The sequence below is a fragment of the Amblyomma mixtum genome, chromosome 1, assembly GCF_055824585.1.
Source record: "Amblyomma mixtum isolate Tamu chromosome 1, ASM5582458v1, whole genome shotgun sequence".
NCBI classification, from domain to species: domain Eukaryota; kingdom Metazoa; phylum Arthropoda; class Arachnida; order Ixodida; family Ixodidae; genus Amblyomma; species Amblyomma mixtum.
The window spans coordinates 79,156,170-79,162,169 of record NC_143012.1 but is presented as its reverse complement, the minus strand read 5'-3'; the positions used below and the strand labels follow the sequence as shown (position 1 = coordinate 79,162,169).

Below are 6,000 nucleotides of genomic sequence, written 5' to 3'. Positions count from 1 at the left end.
TCGAAAAATAGGTTGGCATCTGGCTTCTAGGGTGATGCTATCGACACCTCCACTGGCCACTAGCTGGGTCAATAGCTAAGTTGTGTTTTTGGCTGTTGTCGTAATGGCCACAGAGCTTGAAAACTGTAAAGAAGTGACGTAAAAACGTGTAAACGTAAGGAAGAAGCGCCTTTAAGAAGGCTTTGCCGCATAGTATTTTTGTGTGCGGCAAAGCCAGCTTTGCCGAAAACGTTTGTATTTCCTGCGAACTTTTTTTTTCACTGATAACTGGCGAGCTCAGAACGTAAATTTGGATTGTTTGTGTTATCCTTGTAAGAGATTAGCTGCGCTAATATTTTTACTATGGGCTGACAAAACGTTTTGCTGCGGTCGAAAATTGCAAGTGATTTTTAAATTTCTGCCCATGGAAAGACACATCTGCCTTATTACAGTGCTTGCAGTTTTTAATTGGTGAGCAAGCGTGAATAGAACCTGCTTCACGGCTAGCTTGAATGGCCTTCCAGTCTGGCCACCGTAACTGCAGATGTGTTCACTGCGAGGCTGAAAACTTTCCATACTAGTACATAGCGCTGCAATGTTGGTTTTGTGCACTCTTGTTCATTTCTTAAGCCGTTAAGAAGTTCTCCGAACACTGCCGTCGCAAGTTTCGAAAACGAAACACGACGCCCAAATAAAGACAAAGAAATCCGGTTAGTTTCGCTAGCAGGCGTCCAGAAGATTTGTACTTTTCCTGTACTGCCATTTGATCCCGTGCAAGGCGCTTCTTATGCCGTTCACAGGTGTCTACAACTTGGCTAGTAGCGGTTACTTTCCTTCCTCGCACATCGATGTCAGCATTGCTTTCTTGCTGTAAAAGCTGCGCGTCATTTTATGCTGTTGCACTAGTAAGGTTGCGGCCCCCAAAATCTGTTTGCGCAAAGTTCCACAACCAGTGAGTAAAATAACACGATGCAGTGAAGGCGAACACGTCAAGCAATCAAGACACCGAGGCTCGCACGCACTGACAGGACTAGCGCATTCATAGTGGGCATACCGGACTAGCCCCAGAGCTCGCCACGAAAGTAGCCAGCGTCACCGGGGGCGCACAATCGAACGCAGCTGACGTCACGTGCGCTGGCATCCTGTAGTTCCAGTCCACCACTAACGAAAGCGGTCTATTTCGGTAAACAGCAAACGCACCTTTGAGAAGCACCTGATGGGAGCAATCAAGCGTGCGCACCCTCTCTCAACCATAAACGATCAGGCGCATCAGAATTCACTTGCAACTATTATTCGTCCTGTGGTCAGTTTTTCTGCCCGCAGGTGACGCAACAATCATCATGCGTCCCATCATCTAGGGCCTTGGCTGCGATGAGCTTCGCAAAGTTTTTCGGCGTCCTGATCACGTCGAGAGGCGGCGCAGCAGCGCCGATACGGGCTCACGCAGGCCCGTGACGTCACAGCGTTAACCGCCCGGCGAGCAGACGACGCAGCGCCGTCGGAAGCGGCGAAATCGAACGCCTCTGACGTCACAATCGCGCCGCTGCGCCTGGAACGACGTGGGGGGAAAAGAAAGGGAAAGCGCGGTCGGAAAAGGGAACGCGCCCCGGCTCTCCGCGGAAGGCGGAAGGCCGTCCCGGCAGCCATGGCGTCGAGACGCTAGACGCTCTGGACCCCGGCGGATTTTTTGCGCGTTCTCGGCGCTTGGAGCCGCACCGGGCGATGGGGCTGGGCTGGGAGTGCGCCTACGCCGAACCGGGAACCAGGTGGGTCTCCTTGCTTCTCCCGAACGCCTTCCCGGGCACCGCAGAAGCCCGGGGAAAAAAAGGTTTTCGTTTCCCCCGTATTCCCGGCGAGCCATTAGAGTGGATATCGTGGCTCCCTCCTCGACGCGGCCGCGGTTTCGACGTCGGCCGCCGCGACGGCACGCAAGGAGCGAGTGGAGATGGAAAAGGGGGAGGAGGAAAGAAAAAGTGCAGAAAGAAAAAAGAACGTTCACACAGCGTAGCGAGAGGGAAGCGAGCTTGTTGGAAGTGTGCAGCCCCGTAGGGTTTGGCGGGGAGAGGGGGGCGGGTTCTGCCCATGCTTGCGTGTGTGCCTTTGGCTCGCTAGGAAAGGCATGGATTACCGAAAGGCCTGACTGCATGCTGTACGTGTGTGTGGGGGCCACCGGAAAACCCGCACATTTGGCGAAGCGAAGCTTCGGCGTGCTCACCGAAGGCTCTTCGCCACGAGCACTACCTAATAGTCCTTCCCGGCCACGCCGGTATGAATCGGCGCATACACCTCCGCTCGTACCGGCGATGCAACGGTGCTCCGAGCAGCTAAGATGGACGGAGCCTTTTCGCGGGGGAGCGCGCGAGTGTTTTTTTTTCCCTCTTACACACCTTGCACACCTTTCTGCGACGACGGAATCCTGGCCACTTGTTCAAGCTTCTCCGGGTCCATCTTTTCTATGGATTTTTTCTTTTTGCCTAGTTTCAGCGGGACCGGAGTTGAAAGAGTAGTTTTCTGTGCTACTTACCGGTCTATAGCGGAAGCTAACCGGAGATCTTAGAGAGAGAAGAAATGGAATGAACCTGCAAAGAATTACGCAGACAACGTCGCATTAGTTATACGTTTCTCGACCTCGGCCGAATCCGGCGAAGATGCGCTGAGAGAGGGTCTTTGTGCGCTGAGCGAGCACCCACTGTAAAAAAAAAAAACGAAACAAAACAGAAACAACGTAAATTGGGAGGAAATGATGGGGAGATGGAAAGGGTGGCTATAGGGACGGGAAGCCGTGGAGGGAAGAATAATGTCGACCCGACCTTACGAGCTTGTCGAACACGGCCTCACTGATACGTGGTTCGTTTTTTCCTCGTGATAAGAAGCGTTTGTCCGTCCCCCTCTCACAGGCTCATTGTCTCTCTCGCCTTATTTTTTTTTTGTTTCGTTTCTCGTTCACCGAAGCCGTCGACGCGCTGATTAGGACGCAAGCGAGAGCAATTAGCGTTAAACCGGCAACGAAGGGCGCGCCGCAATCAATTATCGCCTATGCGCGAAGCGGAATTTCGACGCGTCTTCGCTCTACGAGCCGCCTCACTCCCCGTGACGGAGGTGAGTGTTTAAACGCGCAACTACGAGATTCGTCGCCAGTTCAAGGCCGTGAAACTTCTAATACTTACCAAAAAAAAAAAAAGAAAAATAGAACCTAACGGAAGCAGAAATTTAGGTTGTCCGCGTTACCTTCGCGAAGCCTTTGAATTTATGCGGTGCTATTTGGCCCACGCAAAATTTTCGCGCCCGAAACGAAAATGTCTCCAGCGTGTTTCATTTCACCTTTTCTCATAGAGCATTAATGAGCCAAGCGTAAGGCTTTCTGCAAACCCGCCACGGTGGCTCAGTGGTTATGGTGCTCGGCTGCTGACCCGAAAGACGCGGGTTCGATCCTGGCCACGGCGGTCGAATTTCGATGGAGGCGAAATTCTAGAGGTCCGTGTACTGTGCGATGTCAGTGCACGTTAAAGAACCCCAGGTGGTCGAAATTTCCGGAGCCCTCCACTACGGCGTCCCTCATAGCCTGAGTCGCTTTGGGAGATTAAATCCCATAACCCAAACCAAACCTTAACATTAGTAAAAATGAAGATAGTTGGCGCAGAACAGCCTATATTTGCACTGGCCGGCTGCTATATGAACTAGGTTGCGGATAGATGGAAGGAAGCCTTGGCTACATTAGTGCGCTCCTAAGTGAGGCCGCATTCGTCTTATTGTTAGGTTTGGTCTGGTTTATAGGGTCCAACGTCCCAAAGCGATTTTCTTTTCGTTAGTGCTATGCTAGCACTCGGTGATATACGCATCGCTTGCGACAAGCGGCCATGCGGCGAGATCCACAGTTTCATTTCATTTCATTTATTTCATCCTTAAGGGCCTGAGGGCATTACATAAGGAGGGGCTACAGCTGGGGTAAATACAGGTACAAGCATGATGAAGGCATGGACAATTAACACAAACACTACTTCGCTTATTCTTCAGATTTTGCTTTTTCAGAAATAAAGAAAAAAACGCAACCAAAATTACAGTCGTTGCGAACATCCGCTAGTTTTTAAGTGCACACATATTATTCTTCCACTGGGCAGTATGGATACTGATGCAATCTAATTCGATCGACTACAGACCGTCTGGCTTGCTGATGATGTACCGAACATGTTTTACTTTCTAGAATTGTGCGAACGCAAAGTGGGTTTTGTGCGGACTCGCAATCGTCTTTCAAAGTGCACAATATATGGCGATTACCATTTTTCTTTGCATTTTAGAGTGCAGTAAATGTAAATGGCGCTCTTTCAATTTTTGTGCATAGAAATGGCCAGAAGTGTGGCTTGCCGCCTCTCGAGCAAGACAAACTGCATTTCTTATTCCTTTCCATTTTCGACATCATCACCGTATGTTGTGTTACGTTATCCACAGTTGTTGTGGAAAACACTGTATAATTACTACGCGATCACTTTGAACAGCGATACATAAGTGCAACGACTCCATCTAAGCTCTACTCAAAACGACCAACGTCCCACAGCACATAAGTAGCTATTTTATTTTCACGTTGTCCTAAGGGGTGTACTCGGGGAATATATTTGTATTTTTTTCTTTTTACAGTGAGAGAGAGAGAGAGAGAGACCAAGAAATACGCGAGTGCTTTTAAGCATTAGCGAGGCAAATTTAGAGAAAATCCCAAAAACCAAGGAAGCCTTTCATAAGGGTGACGAAGCCAGCAGATGATGACAGACGCCCGCATGGGATATGGTACTTGTCATTTTTCGCTTTAATGGCAAATTTTGTAAAAGCAAAAATATTTAGTAATAAGATCACGGCCACTATGAATAGCTAGAAACCAGATGAAACTGCTTCGACATTTAAGAACCTAATCAAATAATTTTTTACCCTCTTCTTTTTCTTTTACTTCAGACTACGTAACGGGAAAAAACAGAAGGAAATGCTCTATCTGAAATTTCAATTGTGCTCAGAGTTCTGAAAGTAAATTCATTAGGTTTTCGTTTTATTCTCTAATATTTTATCTCTCTCCCTCCTTTTTAATCTTGGTGAGACAACTCCCTGAACATAGGAACTCTGTCCCGTTGATACATTTATTCATTCTCATTGTAATCTTCAACATGATCAGCTATGCATTATCGTCAATGCGATACGCCTAAACATCGAAACAGAGCACTGTATTCATTCGAATGTTAACTGATTACGAATGAAATCAGGCTGTCTGAGCTGAAGACAACAGCCGCTTCTCAAGTGAAACATCTCGAAGAATCCTGGTGCGCCCCGCCACCTTATCAACAGAGCGAGGCCTGCCGAAATCATGTCTGTTTTACGATAGTATTTGTTGAAATTCGGAATGGTTAGTTGAATTCTCGCTCCACGCCTGAGTATACTATCTTTGATCATAACTATAAGCTGTCCACCCTCGGTCATGGCCATCTGTACCGCATAATTTCGGACCCATTTCCCCATCATCATCATCACCTATTCCATCCTTAAAATGCTGCTGACGGGATATTACATAAAGCCGCCGTGCTGGCTCAGTGGTTATAGCGTTCGGCTGCTCACCCGAAAGACGCGGGTTCGATCCCGACCGCGGCTGTCGCATTTCGATGGAGGCGAAATGTTAGAGGCCGGTGTGCTGGGCGATGTCAGTGCACGTTAAAGAACCCCATGTGGTCGAAATTATCCGAAGCCCTCCACTACGGCGTCCCTCATAGCCTGAGTCGCTTTGGGACGTTAAACCCCATAAACCATGGGGGTACGTAACAAATGCTCAGATCATGAATGTATTCATTCACGTCAGTATTTTATCGCCTTAAATTAAGAATTACTCAAAATAACAACGAGCTCAAGAAGGTACGGATTCACGTCAGTAGTTCGTGCTCATAAATTAGGGATTTGCTAAAGAATGAAAAGACGAACCTGCGGAGGTATTTCATTTACGTCAGCAGTTTATCGTCCTAAATTTAAGAGTTACGTAAAATACTGAAACCC

The 6,000-nt window shown here is 48.3% G+C and overlaps 1 protein-coding gene across 1 annotated transcript in view; it reads left to right on the top strand.

Moving 5' to 3' along the window:
* The first annotated feature begins 1,609 nt into the window (after positions 1-1,609).
* RhoGAP100F (Rho GTPase activating protein at 100F) overlaps positions 1,610-6,000 on the top strand; it is a 104,353-nt gene continuing 99,962 nt past the window's right edge. Inside the window, exon 1 of the mRNA XM_089552835.1 lies at positions 1,610-1,745. The gene's annotated coding sequence lies outside the window, so the exon portion shown is untranslated. The remainder of the gene's footprint in view (positions 1,746-6,000) is intronic.